Source organism: Nuphar pumila, chromosome 5 (assembly GCF_984573655.1).
Source record: "Nuphar pumila chromosome 5, dmNupPumi1.hap1.1, whole genome shotgun sequence".
Classification (NCBI taxonomy): domain Eukaryota; kingdom Viridiplantae; phylum Streptophyta; class Magnoliopsida; order Nymphaeales; family Nymphaeaceae; genus Nuphar; species Nuphar pumila.
Window position 1 is genome coordinate 127,173,592 of NC_143253.1, and position 22,625 is coordinate 127,196,216.

The window sequence follows — 22,625 nt, forward strand, 5'->3', positions numbered from 1 at the left end:
TAATTGTTCAAATTCGTGAAATAAAATTGGCATGTCGAATACAAACAACACGTGTTGGGCTCGCAGCTTGACTCATATAAGCTTGTTAACTAGTAATAAATATATTTTAGATATATTTTGTATCATGGAGTGTAGATGGCTGAAGTATTTGGCTTGCAAACAATTAAGTAAATCCATAATGTGCTGCTTAGAGAGTTTAAACAATGTCTTGTAAATGAGCTACTTTGAGCTTGGTTAACTAAGTTTATAAGCTAAATTTTGTTATTTCTAATTTTGAAGAATATATATTTTAAACAAACCAATTCGAACCTGACTCGTTTGAATCAGGCTTGTCATGAACTTGAGCTCGATCTGGCTCACCTTTGTTCTGCTGGTTCGGCTTGCTAACTACCGTACTACTGACTCGCTTAAATAGGGCATGTGTGTGTGTGTGTGGTGGTGGTGGTGGGGGGGGGGTGTTTGGCTCACAATGCTAAACTTGTACAGTGAGGCTGACACGTAAGTTTAGGTGGGGTTTTGGCTTATTGTTAAATGGATCAACTCAGTAATCGTCATCAAATTAGTGCATTGAGTCAATGATCTCCCATATTTTAAAGGTAGAAAAAGTGCAAGTGGTGGGTATTCCATGCGTCTTGTATAGTATGTAGTACTAGAGACGTTAACTTTGTTTAAACATTTCTCAATGATTGTGAAATTTATCTCGCTATCATAAAACTATCAGCATGTGTCCTACATGGCAACTTTGATTAGGCATAAAACGACCCGTACCCTATCTGAGTCAGCTCCCATGTGGCGGACATCATTACTTGGGAATACAAAACCACATGCGCACCATGTGGGGCAGATAAAGCGACCACCTCTGACTTCTCTCTCTCTCTCTCTCTCTCTCTCTCTCTCTATATATATATATATATATATATATATATATATATATATATATGTGTGTGTGTGTGTGGGAGCATCCTGGTGCTCAACGAACTTGCATAGAGATAGATTTGCTAGGAAATCACACTTGGATCATGTTTTTTAGAGAAAAAAAGATGATTTTTTAAGTATTGATGTTTTTTAAAATTATAAACCGTTTAACTCTTATAAAAACCTAACTTGGTGTTGGAATAGGATGATCCAAAAGTCGATTCCCACAAAATCAAAGCATATAGATCACATTTGTATGGTCATATTTTAGAAAAAATAAAAACATATTTTTCAAAGTTCGGTAGGCACAAAAAGCCTTAGTCACCTTCCCATTACTCACATCTATATATATTTATAGCCTAAAAATACAAAACCTACTAAATGAGACATGCTATTGGAATTTCATATATATTTTTTTAATTCTGATGGTACATATATGATCTATATAATTGTTTTTATAGGAATCAATTCTTGAAATATTTTATTCCGATGCATGGATAGGTTTTTATAAGATTTCAAAAATCAACAATTTACAATTTTCATAAAAAATTGAGGCTTCAAATACCATTTTTTTCATAAAAAATTGAGGCTTCAAATACCATTTTTTTCATAAAAAAGCATGATCCAAGTGCTGATTTCTAGTAAATCAACCGTGTTGAATATATCTATGTGGTCAAAATTTTGAAAAAATACTGAAAATTTGATTTTATGTTTCATTTAGTAGGTTTTGTATTTTGTAGGTTTTCATTTTTTTTATATAATATATATAAGAGAAATCGAAACCTAAAAACTACAAAACGTACTAAATGAGGCATACTATTGGATTTTCATAAATTTGTGTGTGTGTGTTTTTTTTTTCTAATTCTGACGATACAAATGTGATCTATATGATTGTTTTTATAAGAAGTACTTCTTAAAACATGTTATTTCAATGCATGGATAGTTTTTATAAGGTTTCAATAATCAACAACCTACAAATTTCATAAATTGTTGAGGCTTCAAATACCATTTTTTCCATCCAAAATGCATGATCCAAGTGTTGATTTCTAGTAAATCAAGCATGCTGAACACATCTATGGGATCAAAATTTTGAAAATATATCAAAAATCCAATATCATATTTCATTTAGTAGGTTTCGTATTTTGTAGATTTTCATTTCCCTATATATATGTATAATATTTTTGCTATCTTTGTAGTTAAAGAACCCCTTATAGAAGTCTCAAAACAAAATTATCATTATTATTATTTTACATATATGATCCTCTAAATGCTAATCTATATGTTTGGTTCCATAGAATCTTGGATTAGAGGTAGAGACAGAAATCCAAATTAGGGTGGGCACATATGTGGATGCGCATGCACACACAGGTGTGTGTGTATATATATATAGAGAGAGAGAGGGGTGGGGGTGAGGGGCAGCACAACTTTAATGGGGATTTCAAGGTCAGGATGGGAACTTGTCCACCCTGGCCCATGGCTCCGTCATAGTCTTGGATCACGTTTTTCTATTGTGCATGTCAGATTTACTTGGCATCAAAAAATCATATCTCTATCCATAAAAAATGTGATCTAAGAGGAGATTCCTACTGTTTTGACCATTGAATGCATACATGCATGGTGTTAGAGATTTGGTGAAAACGGCATCTCCCCCATGAGCTTCAACTTAGGGGTTCCTTACCTATGAAGTGCAGCAAATATTATCCCATATATATAAATTATTTTTTCTACAGTTGTTTGTAGGTATATATATATATATATATATATATATATATATATATATATATATATATATATATATATTAAAAGAACTTTATGGATGTGATCTATGTATTTTTATTAGTGGAAAATGGGTTTTAATTAGATCATTCGATTATGACACGTAGCCATGTTTCTATAAGCCTTTAAAAATCAACAACTTAAAATGTATGATATTTTTCCTAGTCACAAAATCATGCTTTTTCATTGAAAAAACATGATTCCAAAGCTGGTCCCTATTATTTTAAACATGTTGAATCTATTTATGAGGCCTGATTATATTAAGAGAACTTGCAAAATGTAAATGTTTGTAGCAAACATTTTCTTTATATATATATATATATATATATATATATATATATATATATATATATATAGAGAGAGAGAGAGAGAGAGAGAGAGAGAGAGAGGAATAGAATCTTGCAAAATGAAATTTGTGAAACGACCATACCAAATGGATTTTTAAGATATTTTTCTACCATATGAATTTGATCTTGACTTCATAAGGATGGGCTCTTCGATCATCAGATTTCGACACTTGGAAAGATTTTCATAGATTTTGAAAATTAATGATAAAAAAAAATCATGTGTTCAGGGTTCAAAAAGTCACCTCTAATGAAGTGACGCCTAATCTCGAAGCTCAATCATAGGACCCAAGGAGGATGTGTTTAGGTGGACCGTGGAAAGGGCTAGATTCAGTTACAACTAAAGAGGTATGGGGGCGCAAGTCCATCATAGAGAAAAAAAGATCAGGTGAAATGCTATTGCACACTTTTAGCATGACCCTGCACTTGATCACCCTTCATCTTGGATATAGGGCAACAGCTGCACACACACTAAAAGTGTGCAATCACATTGCACCTGATCCTACCTCATCATATAGGTGAATTTGTTCCACGCAACAAATTTCTTCGGTAATGGGTATTCACCTGAGGTCCCTATTTTGACAGTTTCAAAAAACAAATTGTCTTATATTTGAAAATTCAGTAACGTGTGGCCCGTATTTAAAATTAGGGTAAAAAAATTGGCCCCTAAATAAAAAAAATCCATTTTTTTATTGCTATAGGCAAGCTGGGGTTAGGACGACCCCTAACAGTATATTAATAAAATCAAATTTACAAAATTCAAAACTCTTGATGGCTTCAAAGATAAAATTGTTAATAGATGTTGGCTATTGGTTTTTCAATTAGTGGTGTGGCCCCAGTTAGCCAACCTGAATCGGGTGTGGAAGAATTACTCCGAAAAACATGGTTTTCCAGGCTTAAGACCTTATCCTGAATGGTCCTGGGGGGCGAAATCCTCGAACAATGATATGACTGAATAATAAAAATGAGGAAAGCGTGATGGGACTTTGGGTGAAGATCCCGAAATGATGAAAGATACCTGCAGCAGCCTGGTATGAGACAAAGACAGACTTATCAGCACAAACGTGCACATTAGCCATAGTGTCAACCAACCACTCTATTGGTTCATAAATGTGATAGATTTGCGGGTTAACAAAAACATACCCAGCATTGGTCCCAATGACCTCAGTCACCATGTTGACTTGAGGCGTTCTGTCTGTGGTCCCATGAGCTTTGGCCTTCTTAGAAGGACATTCCTTAGCCCAGTGCCCAACCTGCCCACAGTTCCAGCACGGTTTGTTCTTTGCTTTTTTCTGGATTTTGGCCTTAGGTTTAAACTGGTTTTTTATTGCAGATTTCTGTTTTTGTCCTTTGCCCGTAAAAGATCCGGTCATCATGTTCACCTTAGGCGGTTCAGTTGGCATCACGATCTGTTTCTGACTCATATGCTCTTCTTCAATAGCAATGGCTACCATAAGATCATCCAAGGAAAATTTTCCTCTACGGTGCTTGAGAGACATACCAAAGTCTACCCAAGACTTAGGAAATTTCTCCACGATGGTCATAACTTGAAACTTCTCAGAAAGTTTCATTTCAGCCTCAGCCAAACTATGGAGCAACAGCAGAAACTCGTGTGCTTGCTCAGTAACTGACTTGCCCTCTACCATCTGATATTTCAGAAACTTGGCAACAGAGTACTTTTCAAAACCTTGGTCTTCGATATTGTACTTCTTGTCAAGTTGATCCCATAGACCCTTAGCAGTGGTAGACGAGGAACAGTACACATCGAACAACGTGTTGGACAAAGCCAACAGTATGCAACCACGACATATACTGTCATTTTCTTTCCACTCTACAGCCGCAGTGACTGCAGCAGGGTCAGAGTTTGTATCAGAAACTGAAGGGCAGTCGATTTCCAGAATATTCAACAGCCCTATCGTAGTGAACCAGATCTTCATGTGTTGCTGCCAACGCTTGAAATTCTAATCGGCAAACTTTTCTGGCATACCGGACATGTCCACTTTTGGTACAAAAGCGGAAGAGGTCGACATGCTTAGAATCTTCTCTAAGACTGTTGAATCATTTTTTGGATCACACAGTTTCACAATCGTCATCATGATATAAAACATGATATAAATCAGAAAATACAACAGTGTATACAGCATGATCAACAGACGATCGAAACAATAACAGAGAGCAGGCATGTCGGTTTCCGCATACAACCAAAATCCAGACAACAGCATACGAACAAACAGATGCAAAAAACATAAAGAAAACAACAGAAACATGTTTAGATTATGTAACAGGCTAAGGCGTACGAAAGTACTCCCCTTAGAGAAGATTCGCCCCCACATACAGTGCAAGACAGGGTCCGGCGTCCTTCCCCCAGGATACAATAGCCACGACAATCAGAACAGTGCACTCCGACGGATCGTCCTTCGAAAACAGCCTCAACGAACCAATGTTGCAGACGAACCCCCTTCGGGATAACTCAGGAGAGAAAGAGAGAGCAACAAGGAGATGGAAAATCACAGAGTTCTTCTTCAGAAAACAAGAGCGTCTCTATCTTCCCGTAACCTTACCCTCACCACGCTTTTATAACCCGTTACAGAATCCAGAAATCCAAAGAAACTTTGGGTAAAAAGGTATTTTGTCTTGATTGGATATGGCCCTAAAGAGCCAATTACCCGAGCCCGAGCCCGACGAGCGGGCGTGCACACATGTGTGTGGTGGTCATCCCACCCTCTTGTTCTCAAGAACAAGTGTATGAGTTTACATGTGGCTTATAAAGCCCTCAACAAACTCAAGCACAAGCAATATGGGACTATTCCACCTCATCAAGACCACTTCCTCTAAACAACCCATGTTTCTCCTTTGAATTCTCTCTCTCTTCCTTCTTACACCTAACAACCCTGACCCTACCTGAGTTCAGATTAAGACCCACAAATTTTCAATGTAAAAATGATAAAAATATTTTTTTGCTGGCTCTGGTTCATATAGTTCTTATCGGGTCTGGGTATGGTTTCTTTTATAGTAGACACGATTAGACTCAGGTCGGGACCCGATACTATACCCAAAAATCTGGTCCAAGTGTTTCACCTGGGTCCGAACCAAACCTGATCCTTTGACACCCCTAATCAGAATGTGACATGTGTTAAAGTCATTAAAATAATATTAAAAAATATTTAAAATATAAATTTTAGTATTTTTTATATTTATTAGAAAATAGCCAATTCAGAAGGTGAAGCGTATGGATTTTCTGCCGATACGATTCACACATATACTGACATCATTGGTGGAAACCATGTTCATCCTATTCTTAGACAATTGAGGAGTGCATATCGTTGGCCCCGTCTTCCTTTACATTGGATAAAGATTCATATTTTTAGTTGCTTTTGTAGAGGATGGCTTATTGTATTCAATGTTGAGGAACTATTATGGGGGTGTTTGTCATCGCTGGTTGGCTTATTGTATTCAATGACTAAATCTAACCCCATGGATGTGTTCTGATCAAAATAATAGAAACAGACTCTGGGATCATATTTTTCAACATAAAAATATGATTTTATGAAGATTAAAATTTTGGTACGACCTTTGATTTTTTATTGCTTGCAAAATTTTATATACACATTGAATTAATATGATCCAAATGCCAATTCTACTAACCCAACTATATAGATCACATCTGGATGGTCATATGTGCCAAAAAAAAAAGTATTACAACTTTTTACTAGGGGTTCATTACTCATATGGATAGCAAATATATATATATATATATATATATATATATATATATATATATATATATATATATATATATATATATATATATATATATATATATAATTGATTATAAATACAATCAACTTAGCAAATGGGCATAACCATTTTTTTTGGTATTTTTTCTTACATCAGACACAATAATAGATGTGATCTACATGTTTTATTTAGTGGGAACCAGCTTTTGGATCGCCATAATTTGACATTTATACGGCTTTTTCGGCTATCCAAAAATCAACGGTTGTGAATGCATTAATTTTTTTGACTCATAAAAGCATTATTTTAATAAAAAAATATAATCTAAGAGTCAATTCCTACTAAATCGAGCATGTTGAACAACTCATATCATGATATCCTAACTAGATTGTAAGTGCAATTGATTGTACGTAGCAAATATAAACCATATATATGGATTTATATTTGCTACAATCAAGTTGGAATCTCATGATGCTAGTTTTTCTGACACAATCAAATTTGATAGATGTGTTCAGCAAGGTCCATTTAGTAGGAATCAACCCTTGGATCATGTTTTTTTTTAAACATGTTTTGATGAGTCAAGAAAAATTGATACCTTCATAGCCGTTATTTTTGAATTACCAAAAAACCTTATATACAGAATCCAAAAGCTGGTTTTCATTAAATAAAACATGTAGATAACAACTATGGAGTTAGATATGAGAAAAAAGAAAAAAAAAAAAAAGGGTTCTGCCACTTTGCTGAGTAGATTGTATTTACAATTTGATTATAGCAATATACATAGTTATGATATGGGTGCACCTACTCCCACCCATCTTTCCAGATCCAACGGCTGTGATGCATGCAAAAATATGAATGAGGTGTTACGTTAGAGAATCTTATTACATCATCGAAGATGCGCAAAGGCATGTAAATCATTTACATTAGAGAATCTTATTACATCATCAAAGAGATTTGGAAGCAGGAGTCTGTGATATTAATAACCATGTATCTCCTGTTACCTGCTAATTAACTAACATAAGAGTAAGACGTTGTAAGTGCCTTCTAGGAGAGAGATCAAGCCATAAGCAACATAAATTGCTCGTTTTAGGGAATGAAATATTATAATGAACCATGACAAACACATACATGTTGCAATCACTCAGCTATGCTTGGGTTGGATTTCATATCTGGGATATAGGAGTTGCAGATTTGTGTTTAAATTTGATCAAACTGCTGCCATGATAGTTGTTTGGAAGAATGGTATTGAGATGGTAGTTTATGAATGTGGAATGGAGGTGATTTAAAATTATCGTCCCATGTCCAGCGTCGATGACTTCAAGATTTAAAGGACTATATATATTAACTATTTTGCAATAAGTAGTGAATGGCCCATACCCATGCCCAAATGGTCCTTTTAACCTCTAACCACCTTATCATCCATTATCCATGTTCATGTCCAATAGCCACCAAGGTGTCTATTTGTTAGAGATAGTGCCATTTAAAGAAGTTGCATGAAAAAAGATGAAAAAGAGAGAATTTTGCAAGAGAAATTATGAGAGAGAGTGTGTGTGTCATTTAAGGTATTTCATGCATATTTAAAGTGAGAGCAACTATATTTCTAAATGCATCACAGTTGTTGAATCTCAAAAGATCCAACGGCTAATAAGAGGGAGTAGGTGTTTGGGGAGCACAGTATCATTACTAATATATATATATATATATATATATATATATATATATATAGAGAGAGAGAGAGAGAGAGAGAGAGAGAGAGAGAGCAAATTGTCAGATTGTATCAGAGATTTCAATTTCACCTACTTAAAACATTTTTAAGTAAATCGGACCTTGTGGATGGACTTAACATTGTTTACTTGATAACATAAATCATGCTTTTATTTAACAATTTGACCTTCTTTATATTTACATTTTGCTATTAAACATGTTTAGGGTCGTGCTATTGCAATGTGTAAACAGATTTTTTAAGTGCTTAAAAAATCAATGACCAAATATACACTGAAATTTCGCAATTAAAATAAAATTGCTCAGCTGTATGTTTTCTGCCGTGCGAACTATACCCAACGCGTCTGTAAGTTCAGATACATATCATTGCATGTTCCACATTAAGCCAATTTATGTTAGGTGGATCCGAACATCAAGATTGTTCTCATACTAAAAAGTGCTTCATAATGAACCCAATCATGTTAAGTGGAGCAGTGTAGAGGACCTCCATATTGTCTTACAGCTTTATGTATTTCATACCTTTGCACATTGAAGTGAACAGGTCAAGCCCACTAAGCCCGATGGGCCAGAGGAACGGACCGACCTCATGTTAGCCCATCCCAGTCCTTATCGCGTCCAGGCTAGAGTTGGGGTCTCACAGTCCATACATCCAAGAGCAGTTTCCATGTGCTTGAGCCTTAGAGTTGGGACTGGTAAACGAGCTGAACGAGACGAGCTTGAATTGTTCAAGCTTGGCTCATTCTTGTAGCGAGACAAGCTGAGTTCATGCTCAAAATTAGTCTGAGTTAAATGAGCCAAGTTTGAGCTGGCTTGTTTATAAAAAAACACATTGTTTTAGAGCTGGAAGAAATATAGATTACAAAAAGAAAATACATGTCAAATATATTTCCTACTACCTAATGAGCTTGCATGAGTCTCGAGCCAAGCCGAGTGACTATTGTTCATATTCAGCTTGTTGTGCCTCACTACAACAAAGTAGTAGATTAGCGACGACCACATTCCGTCGCTAATCCGTCGCTAACATGGTTAGCGACGGATTAGCGACAATGAGGCGACAGTATGCTTACGTCGCGAATATTTCGAAGCTAACTGCCGACAGAATTATTCCGTCGCCAGGTCCGTCGCTAATTGCGACGGAATAACGAGCGCTATATTCCGTCGCCAATCCGTCGGTACTAAACGGCGACCGCGGCTTGGCGATGGATTTAATTCCGTCGCTAGATTAATATTAATAGCGACGGATGGTTCCGTCGCTAATCCGTCGCAAACACGAAAAAAATTTTAAAAAAATTTATTTGAAAATTAATTACCGAGAACTGTACAATTTCTATTTCATGTACAATTTATATTTCCTGTAAATAAAAAACAAACCACACAAAAAAATTCATATAACAAGTATCTACAACAATTAATCGTTCCACCTTAAAATTAAGAAGTTTAATTATTTACAATTCAACAATTACAATTAGGAAAAATAAAAAAAATAGAACTTCTTCAACATAGTCCTCTAATCATCGCCAAGATTTTGTGCGTCTTCTTGTTCATTGTCTTTATCTGTCCCTTCAGCTCCACTACCCTGATTATCGCTAGCAGCCTACACAAGAAAAGAACAGTCAGTATTGATAAACAAAATATAATGAAATAAATTACACACTATATGTGATTCTATCATGTGCTCATGTGTGATCTAAGGCAATAAAAAAACTCTATATGTGATTCTATCATGCTCATATGTGTGCTAAGGCAATCAAAAAATTGAATATGTGATTATAGCATATTCATATGTGTTCTAAGGCATCTAAAAAAACTCTATATGTGATTCTACCATGCTCAGATGTGCTTTAAGGCAGGCAAAAAACTATATATGTGATTCGATCATGCTCGTATGTGTGCTAAGGCAGTCAAAAAATTGAATATGTGAATATAGCATGCTCATATGTGCTCTAAGGCAGGCAAAGCCAAAAATTTTATATGTGATTCTATCATAAATGATATATAACATGTTCATATGTGTTCTAAGGCAGTAAAAAAACTCTATATGTTATTATAGCATGCTCATATGTGTGCTAAGGCAGTCAAAAAACTAAATATGTGATTATAATATGCTCATATGTGTTCTTAGGCAGTCAAAAAACTGAATATGTGATTATAGCATGCTCATATGTGTTCTAATGCAGTCAAAAAAACTTTATATGTGATTCTATCATGCTCATATGTGCTCTAAGGCAGACAAAAAGTTTATATATATATATATATATATATATATATATATATATATATATGTGATTCTATCATGCTCATATGTGTGCTAAGGCAGTCAAAAAATTGAATATGTGATTATAGCATGTTCATATGTGTTCTAAGGCATCTAAAAAAACTCAATATGTGATTCTACCATGCTCAGATGTGCTTTAAGGCAGGCAAAAAACTATATATGTGATTCGATCATGCTCGTATGTGTGCTAAGGCAGTCAAAAAATTGAATATGTGAATATAGCATGCTCATACGTGCTCTAAGGCAGGCAAAACAACTTTATATGTTATTCTATCATGCTCATATGTGTGCTAAAGCAGTAAAAACATTGAATATGTGATTATAGCATGTTCATATGTGTTCTAAGGCATCTAGAAAAACTCTATATGTGATTCTACCATGCTCAGATGTGCTTTAAGACAGTAAAAAAAACTATATATGTGATTATACCTGAGAGGGACCTGGAATCGAAGATCCCCTATCCTGAACAGCGGCCTTGATCTCATTTCGGAGAAAGGGGGCGACAGTGTATTGGAAGTAGTTATTCAGTGATTCATTAATGATCTCGCGTACATCATCACTGGAAAGAATAGTCGGCTGCTTGGAGCTTATGTCGGCGCAAGAAGTCGGTGAGACGTAACTGGAAGAACCAATAACTGGTGAAGTGTTCATATTACTCCCAAACCCGAACACGCGTCCTTTTTTGGGTTCACCTGCTGCAGTCACCCATGCTGTAGGATCAAATGATGGATGCTGAGTAGCGTCTTCGCCATATCGCTCTACCATCTGTTGCTCATATGCCTCCTACAAAATAATGTTTAAAGTATTCATTAATAATTAATGATAACATTATGATAACTTGCATATATATTGCAATGATTATTAATAGAATTAATACATACCGTTGTCGTTCTCGCCTTCTCTGATACGAAGACTCACGTGGTCTTCCGTTTATGTGTTTCTACAAACACATCCTTATATGGTACACTGCCTCCTTTTTCTGCTTCCTGGGAAGTTAAATGACAAAAGATTTAGTACACAAGTTTGCAACAATACTTATAAAATTAATATTATATATTGATGAGTTACCATTTTCTTTAGGTGGCTCCCAAATGTCTTAGATCCACCTGTGTGTAGATGGGCTTCGGGCATCTTCGATCGATTTTGTGAAGCCTTCGCAGAGCGATTTTTAAATGCATCTCCCGCCCACTTATCGCACATTTCATCCCAGTAATCTCTCCTGATAGTAATAGGACCATGGCCCTTCCACAGTAATGGATCATCTACTACGCCAGATGCTTTTTTTGTTGCAGTCTTCATATTATGCAACATGTCTGCAAATCGATTGGCAGCCACCTTCTGCCACAGCTTCCTTGCATCATTTTCTTCCACCGTAGTTGCGAAGCGATTCGAAGCCTACAAATATTTTCAGAAAGTTAGTAGACATTGCTTAAATAAATTAAATATGAAACACATTAACTATGAGGAACAACTATATACCATGAATGAGGACCACAATCTGTCTAACACCTCCTTTGGGTACTCTTTCCATTTAGCAACTGGTCCTGGTAGATGTTGAAGAAGTGAATTCCTAATCTCCCGTACTACTTCTTGTGGCTCAAACCTCGTGCTGCACATGAATTGTTACATAGTAAATATCAATGTAAAATATTTAAAAGATATGCAATAATTGAAAACAAAATACTTACGGTCGATTATCGATATACACTATTCGAATGAGTCTTCTTGTGCCAGCCTGAGAAGACCCTGTTTCCTGTGTTGGCTGTTGACTTGTGTGATCAACTGGTGTAGGTGGGTCGTGTACAGGCGCAACATCATCTGTAAAAAAATACATTAGAAATTCTCAGAATATGCATTTGAACTAATCAAGCATCTAATTAGTTATATGATATACCTATCACAGGAGCCCGTGAAGAAGAAGGTTGAGCCTGACTACTACTGGATGAGCGACCACTATAACCTCCACGAACCATATTCTAACAAATAACATATGTCATACAATACATTCAAATAATTCACATCAAGTATTACAATGCATTCAAGTCATTCACATCAAGCATTGCAATGCATTCAAATAATTCAAATCATTGACATCAAGTATTGCACTAATTCAAATCATTCGTTAATTGCATAAATTATAATACATTCAGATAATTGAAATCATTCACATCAAGTATTACAATGCATTCGAATCATTCGTATCAAGTATTACAATACATTCAAATAAATTTTTTAATCATTCACACCAAGTATTGCAATACAACTCACATCAAGTATTACAATGCATTTAAATAGAGGTTTGTAGTATAAGATTTTGCTCACTAGCTTGAGAATTCTTCCTCGTCACTAATTTGACTTTCTTCTTCTTCTTCTTCTTCTTCTTCTTCATTGTTTGCCCATCCACTTGGTACATCATTTGGATCACATTCCTCTATGAATGTTTCATCGGCCAATGGAGATATGATATGCATATCATGCGCAACATCGTGACCATAAGCGAAGTCACAGACATCATCTGATTGATAGTAATCACTGTCTTCAGCTAACTCATCTTCCTGTAACTGATCATACTCGGGGTATAGTTTGGATTTCACCTTGCAAACTGCCCACCATTCATTTCTGACTTTTTTATACTCGGATATGAAGTATAATAAACTTGTTGAGCTTGCGAGGCTAACATGAATGGTTCATATGTTCCAAAACTGGATTTATGATTCACCTCCACAATGCCTGAAGCTTTGTCGAGTCTTGTTGCAGTTGGATCAAACCAATGACACTTGAATATCGTAACCCTGTTATTCATGCCTAAGTAAGTCAACTCCATTATTTCCTCTATAACACCGTAGTAATCATGTTCATTTTCACCGTAGCTGCTACCCTTGACACACACGCCACTATTTATCGTTGATTTGTTTATACCGTAGTCTTTTGTATGGAATCAATAACCATTTACGATATACCCGTTGTAGCATTGCACAACTTTTGTCGGACCATTTTCTAAATCACATATTCCTTGATCTTTAACATCACCATTCTGAACCTACACACAAACATAAAAATGATTGTGATCACGATCAATTAAGTAACTTAGTGTTGTTTATAAGTACAAAATTTATGTTAGCTTCTTTACCAACTGTTTCAACCACTCCACAAACTTAGTTTCACGTTCTTTTTGTACTTCTGCATCAGTGAGATGTGAAACTTCATTTTGCAACTCTAGATCAAATCGTCTGCAAACCACAAATACTTATATTACCGAGTCATGTATCCACATATAGAACATAAACGGATTTATAATTGAGTTGCATATACATATATTTACTCGATGTATGGGTCGATCGCTGAGCAATTAAAAAGAATATAGATGTGTGTTGCATCTTGCTCTCGAGCTGTCAATAGCCTTGATCGACAACTACCAAATGCATGCCCAAGTGGTTGAAATATCGACAGCTTGTCAGCTACAGTTACTTGTTCTCCATCATCGTTACGGGGCGGGCATGTGTAACATGTTGGAATATGAGGTTCGAAGTACATAGATGAGAAATTTGAAATCTCTTCTAAAGTGTACGCCTCACAAATAGAGCCTTCTACTCTTGCTTTATTACGAACCTTTTTTTTTAGGTCGAACATGCATCTGATAAGAATATACATTTCAAATTTTAAATATCTGTCATTAAAGAGACAAATATAAAAAAACATATACCTTTCAAATGGGTACATCCATTGATATTGCACAGGGCCACCAACCCTTAGTTCATATGGCAGATGTATGATCAAATGTTCCATAACATCGAAAAATGCTGGCGAAAATATCTTTTCTAACAGACAAATAGTGGTGATGACAGAGTCATCGAGATTCTTTACATCTGATACAACGACCTCTGATGCGCACAATGTTCTGAAAAATCCGCTCAACACAGACAATACCCCCCATATAGGTTTGTCTAACATATCATGGAATGCTAGGGGTATCAATCGTTGCATAAAGATATGACAATCATGGCTCTTCAACCCATATAACTGTCCATCGTCAATCTTCACAGTCCGAGCAATGTTAGACATATCCATCTGGAAATCTCAGTTGTCTCAACCATTGACATACATGTTTTATTTGATCAGGTCCGAGCACGTACTTTGCCTTTGGTTTCAGTACTTTGCCATTATACTCTTTGAGTTCCAATTTTGGTCTTTTACATATTAATTTTAAATCCATACGGGCCTTCGGATTATCCTTCATTTTTCCTTTAATATTCATTACTGTATTGAACACATTATCAAACACATTTTTCTCTACATGCATCACATCCAAATTATGTCGTATCAATAGGGTCGGCCAATACGGTAGTTCCCAAAAAATAGATTTTTTCGTCCAATTGTGATCCTTCCCAAAACCACGGAAGGGTGTAGGACTGCGGGCATCTGTTAATACATCTGGAAAGTATCGCAATCTTCTTAAAATCTATGCCAGACAATCTTGAAGATGGACCTTCCGTTTCGGTTGTGCCTGCTGTAAATGCATTCTTTTGACGTCGGAACGGATGATCGCTGGGTAGAAATCGACGATGGCATTCAAACCAGCAAGGCTTTCTTCCATGCCTCAATCTAAAAGCTTTGGAATCCTCCATGCAGTACGGACAAGCCAACCTCCCATGTGTGCTCCAACCAGATAACATACCATATGCAGGGAAGTCACTGATTGTCCATAGAACAACGGCCTTCATGTTGAAATTTTGTTTTTTGTGGGCATCATACGTGGTAACACCGTCATCCCACAGTACTTTTAATTCATCAATCAATGGCCTTAGATATACATCAAGATTTTGGCCAGGTGAGGTCGGACCAGGGATCAACAGAGACAAGAAAAGATTTGGACGTTTCATACACAAGCTTGGTGGAAGGTTGTATGGAGTTACAAATATTGGCCAGCATGAGTATGAAGTTGATCTACCCCCAAATGGATTAAATCCATCTGTACATAGACCGAGTCTAACATTTCGCACTTCCATTGTGAAGTTCTAATGAGTACGATCAAAGTGCTTCCAAGCTTCAGCATCAACAGGATGCGTGATCTTGTTTTCATCGTGTCGAACTTTATTTGCATGCCATCTCATGTGTTTAGCTGTCCTTGAAGACATATACAATCGCTGCAATCTAGGAGTGATAGGAAAGTAGCGGAGCGACTTGTATGAAACTTCCTTTGATCTCGTGCTACCATTACCTCTTGTCTTTGGCTTGAACCGAGGATGCCCACATGACGGGCATGATATGTCATTTTCCTGCTCCTTGAAATACAACATGCAGTGATTTGGACAAGCATCAATCTTTTTGTAATCCATACCTAGAGCGTTGACCATAACTTTCGCACGATAGAAATTTTGTGGCAATTTCTCATCTTTAGGCAACATACTCTTCACAATCATGCACAAACGGTCAAAACATGATTGACTCAAATTATACTCGGACTTCAAATTCATTAGTTGAAGAACTGCAGACAAGATAGTGTGACTCTCACAACCGTTCCAAAGTGGCTCATCAGCATCTCTAAGTAAATCATAAAATCTACTAGCTGCATCGTTTGGTGATTCTTCATCTACGGCAGTTCTTACATCACTAGAACTCATAGCAGAACCCAGTTCTGTTCCTGCAACATCAAATATCAAATTCGTATATGGATTATCGTGCACCACATTCACCCGTGCATCAAAATCGTTTCTAAATTCTTCTCCATGAAACGTCCAGTTCTGATAATCACTCACAAAACCCTTCCTGTATAGGTGATGTCTAACGCCATGAGGTTCTACAAATCGATTATTCTTACAAATCTTGCAGGGATACCTAATCCGACCTGTGGGATCTACCGTACTGACACTTGCCGTTGCAAATTCAATAAAACTGTCGACACCATCCATATATTCATGCGATAACTCATTGTCCACTATCCTACGGTACATCCATTCACGGTTTGCAGTCATTCTGTCGTATGATGTTACGAATAATATCCTAACCAGTTAAAAGAGAACCATCAGAATGCTATGATGAAGAAAATATCAAATTTATCATGCAATATATGATGTCAAACAATCACAAGAATTATGATGCATGCATTGATAATTTAATATTTTCATGTGCAAACTATTCATGACACGGTACATTCATTTGAAGCATGCTTTCAGTATACAATTTCACATGGAAGACATAATCAAATTGAAAGTAACTACATGTAAGCATGGATACAATCACATCAAACATTGCAATACATCGAAATAATTCATATCAAACAAATGTCAAACATGTACCTGCAGCAAACACACTTCAATATCCCACTAACTACTACCATGCATAGCATGGACTCCGTACTCCAAAAATAAGAACACTTCCATATTCATACATTAAAATCATGCTCAGCATGATCTCCAAACTCCAACAAAGCAGTCCTAGATATCAACAACTAAGTGAGTGTGTGAACAATAAAGTGTTACATTCAATAAATTAAATAGCATGTGATGCGCTTGCATCACTTACTCACCACGGGTATTTACCCGATTTGCATTGTTTTTGTCACTTACTTACCACGGGTGGCGGGGCACAAGCGAGTTCTGTTGAGAAATCTGCAAAAAAAAATGATGTTTTAAAATGAAGTCACCATGAAAAAAAACTCACTCTAAACAAATGATTTATAAAAAGAACATGCCTGTTTATAAACTAATTGGTTGGCCATATATGGTTAGAAAAAAAAAAGGTTAAAATATTTATCTCTTATTCCAATAACAAAAGAACGTAAGAGTGGATATTAATAATGAAGGAAAAGGAGTAATTCTATACACCAAGTGGCTATTGAATTTTATCATGGATAAGCAGGCACTACAATGTAATAATCTAAAAGTTGAGCTAGTTTTTGCAAACAGAGTGCACAGGCTTTTGTAATTTATTCAAATAAAATAAAAACATCTATTTAGACTCTTATTTATGGTTCTTAAGGCTTGTTTGATGGTTCTAAAAGCTCTAATCAAATCCAAGAAAACCCTAATCAAATTAACTATAAAATGCCTTAATTTTTAAATTTTGATTCAAAGCCCTAATAAAACAAAATCAAATAAAAAACCATAATTAAATTAACTACAAATAGCCTTAATTTAAGAAATTTGATTCAATTGCCTAATAAATGAAAATCAAAATAAAAAATCCTAATCAATGAAAATCAAAGAAAACTAAACAATGAAAATAAAATAAAAACCCTAATTTCTGAAAAAAGAAAAAGAAGAGCAAGAAACCAGGGGGTCGACCCCCGGCCGGACACGGCAGGGGGTCGACCCCGGCCGGACACGACAGGGGGTTGACCCCCTGGCGGACATCAAAAGGGGTTGACCCCCTGCCGGACACGACGGGGGGTCGACCCCCGGCCGGACATGGCGGGGGGTCGACCCCCCCCCCCCCCCCCCGGCCGGACACGGCAGGGGGTCGACCCCCTACCAGGGTTGACCCCCGGCCGGACACGGCAGGGGGTCGACCGCCTGGCGGAGTCGACCCCCTGCCGGAAAACGCAGGGGGTCGACCCCCAATCCATTTAACGGTGTACCTGCGGTTGCTCCGGGCAGCGGCGGCGGCGACGGCGGAAGGTTGACGGAGATCGACCTCCGGCGAACGGTGGGGGCCGGCAGAGAGGTCGACGGGATGTATAGGGCGGCCGAAGGAAGAGGGCGGCGGGCGGGAGCAGCGAAAGGAGAAAGGAAAAAGAGGGTTGGGATTAGGGGTAATGCGACATTTAGCGACGGATTAATTCCGTCGCTAAGCCATCGTAATTCAAAAAATGAAAAAGGCGACAGAAAATATTCTGTCGCCTAGGCCGTCGCTATTTTGCGACGGAATTTTAGCCGTCGCAATTCCGTTGCTAACTGCCGTATTTATTGCGACAAAATATTCTCTCGCACAATCCGTAGCGACGGATTTTGCGAGGGAATGTAATCTGTCGCTAGTTTCGTAAAATTCTACAAATATAACGACGGATTCATTTCTCTCGTTAATCCGTCGCTAAGTAGCGACAATATAACTCCGTCGCTAAATTACGTCGCTAATCAACTGTTTTTTTGTAGTGCCTATTTTACGAGTTTGACAAACTCTTTATGAGCCAAACATGTTTCAAGCCCTGAAGTCTTTACGAGCCGAACACGTGCCAAGCTACGAGTGGCTCGGCTTGTTTCCCCACCCTACTTAGAGTTGAGCTCGAGCCAAGACAGGTCAAAATTTGTTTTGACCCAATCTAAGCTTGGCCCCATTAACTATTCTGAGCCAGGCCACGCTTGTTCTAACTGGGTTTAGGCCGCAGCAGATTCAGCCCAATCATGTCCCTGTTGAGTTTCGGTCTGACGTTCAACCAAATTTAAATCTATTTTATTTGGATTCTTTAAAGAAAACCATAGGATGTAAACAGTTCGGATTTGGATTTGGATTTGGCCAATAATATATCCTATTAATCCGATGTTGGCTAAACGAATTCAAATTAAGACTCAGCATCCGATGGTGAAATGTTCATATCAAGGGATTTAGATATCCATCAAATCCTGAATATTTGTCGGAATCGGTAGCAAAAAATCAAACCTATATCCGCATTCGAATATAATCGGATATGGTTTGGGCTTACCAAATCGGATTAAATGAAGTCTGATGTTGGATAAAATCCGATTAACATCTCTAATTATATCTTGTTTAATCGGACTTGGATTCAATTTGAACATTCTTACATCAGCATCCGATTCAGAAAGCAACGAACATCCGACCATACCTGAAAGCTTTTCTATGTTAATATAGGGATTATTTACAAATAGACACCAAACATATGGCAAATTTAGGTTTAGTGATCTCTAGTTTCAAATATTTAAGATAAACTCCTAACCTTTTAAAAAAGTGTTCAAATGGCCACTTGAGTTGCTCTCTTATTCACTTAACTATAGCGCGCTAACTGTTGGAAATGACAATTTTAACCATTTTTCTCTAAATTATGGAACATAGATTTTATAACACTCTTTTGTAGATACACTTAAGGATAAATAAGTAATTTCATAGATAATACAAGTCAGGTGTTTATAAATTAACATGAGCAATCTCTTAAAAGGTTAGGCATTTGAAACCTAATTAAGGCAGCTAAACGAAAATTACTATATCTTATGTGGTGCATATATGTAAATTATCTTTAATATAAAGATACCTAATATGGTATATATGCACATCCGATCTAAATTAGGTATGGGCTATCTTTATCCGGGTCCAAATCGGACTCTAAGTTTGATTAACCAACATGTGACTATGTCCAACCCAAGTGGGACCCAAATCCGACCCGTTCACATCCCAATACTAAGTTGCATGCAGACCAGATACATGCACGCGCATGATGATATTGTCTAGTGTGCTCCACCAGACAAAAGATTGCATTGTAGCCATATTTCCCTAACTTTGCTACAATAATTAACCTAGCATCCAAATAAAAGTCCCAACCATGTGCACTATGTCAGCTAACAGTGGGCTCCAATTTCAACACTAAAATGTGGAATCTGGCCCAGCCTATGCACAAAGTTCACAAGTGTCTTTTATTTTTTTGGCCCCATCTTTTGATGGTCAAATATCTTTGTAGACATCTAGATTCTAGGGCACGATTTGAAGAGAGAAATTCTCATTGGAAAAGAAAGTTTTACCTAATAGAGTCTTGGACATGAGAAATTTTTCAAATACAATATGAGAAAAACGTAATGACAAAATATGAAAAAATGAGAGAGAGGAGGAGGGTGGTGGTGAAATAGATGGGGGTGGTGACGGTGAGATGGTGGATGGTGGTGAGATAGGTGGTGGAGAGTGTAAAATTAAATTTTGCCTTAGTAGGAAACATTCCTCCACCTCTCGAATGGAGGAATGTTTTTTATCAAAACTTTTTAGAAAAACTCTCTCAGCTAAAAAGTTTCTTGTTTGAAAGGATTCAAAAATCCGTATGATTTTTTCATTTGCATCACTTTTTTACATCTTTATCACTTCCAAAAGTGCCCCTAAAGAAAAAGCAATTTGTGCTAACAAAGTACAGCAAGTAGTTATTTTTGTTTTCAAACAAGAGCTTTTTTTCAAGAAACAAATTGTTAATAAAAATTATAATATACTCTCTCTCCTAAATGGTTGGCCCAACTCTTCTCATTGATTGTTTATCTGGTAGGAGCTGCTAGTGCAGGTCACCTTATTGTGGAAAGTTGCAGGTTCAAATCCCACTGGTACGATTGCATAACTGGTGAGGGCCTGCCTAACCCCAACTTGCCTATCAAAAAATAAGAAAAAGTTGAGCCATGGAGGGTAAAAGAGAGGAGGGTAGAATCGTTCTCTGTCCTAAGCTGACCAAGGTTAATGCTTCGGGGTTCAGCCAAGTAGTTGTTTGCGAATTATTTGCTTAACTGATCAAGTGCCTATTCGTAAAATCTGAAAGTATAGAAAGGTATTTATAGATAGGTCAAAACTTATGCACGCATAATCTCTCTCTCTCTCTCTCTCTCTCTCTCTCTCTATATATATATATATATATATATATATATATATATATATATATATATATAATGGGTCAGTTCTAAATGAAATATGGTAAATGAGGTTTTCAGGTATTTTGTTTTCTGTTTAAATTGTGACAATAATTTATGTAACTCTTGAAGTGTTTCATTTTGACACATGGGTGGGTTTTGTAACGTTTCAAAAATCAACAGTACAAAATCTTTGTAAATTTTAAAAACTCCAAATATCAATTTTTTTATTGAAACATTATCCAAGTATAGATTCCTCGTAAATCGATCATACCCAACACATTTATAAGGTTAGAACTAGGAAAAAAAATACCTGAAAAACCCATTTAGCATGTTTTATTTAGCACTCTTTCTCTCTCTCTCTCTCTCTTTATATATATATATATATATGAGAAATGAACATATTAGGCCCCATTCTTTGTTCTGCCCCCATAATATTGAAGTGTTTTATGATAGATCTAGACCATTAGACATGTTTAACATGCTCGATTTAGTGAGAATCACTCTTGAATTATGTTTTTCGATGAAAAAACATGATTTTATGAAATAGGAAAAATTGATACCTTTATAGCCATTGGTTTTGTATCACCAAAAAAAATGGTATACAGGTCAAATTCCTATGGTCAAAAAGCCGGTTATGTTGATAGTTGTGGCCATGTTTCACGGAAAACATTCACCAGTTAAAGAGAGCGGAGGGCTCACTCTTTCTTTAATGGATGAAACTAGCCTAGATCAGGGCCTTATCTAGAATGATCTCATCATTCTAGATAAGCTCTAGGTGAAACAACATAATTGTTGCTGGCAAGGTTGCTAAATTGGAGGTAAACTCCTAGCAACCCTCTTCTTTAAATTGGAGGAGGGGTTACTCACTGATACACAAGAGTGAGTTAAAAAAACCTTCTTTGAAGTAGGCCGTTTACAAATCGATCTCAATCCACTTGTTAATTCGGTATTCACCATCTTACAGTGGTATCAGAGCCAGCTTCAGTGATGTGCGCAAGACCGACTCTGAATCACCGAGCAAACGTCACCGGGAAAATCAGATAAAAAAAATAGGTTAGTGTTATTATTTTTGAGATATCAGGCAGGTCACCGAATTTTGGTGACCCCTGTTCTTGTTTGCAAAATTCTCAGAGAGGTGAGTCATTTCTCTGACCTCTCTGTTCTCTGCTTTCTAGAAGGTCTGCAACAGTTTTTCTTTTTTTAGTGGGTCTCAGGCGACCTCAAGTGAAAGAAAATGACCATAAGCTTCATGAAGAAGCTTTTGTTGTTTTTGAAAAAATAAAATAAAAGGGGGAGAACAAGTTTTTTTTG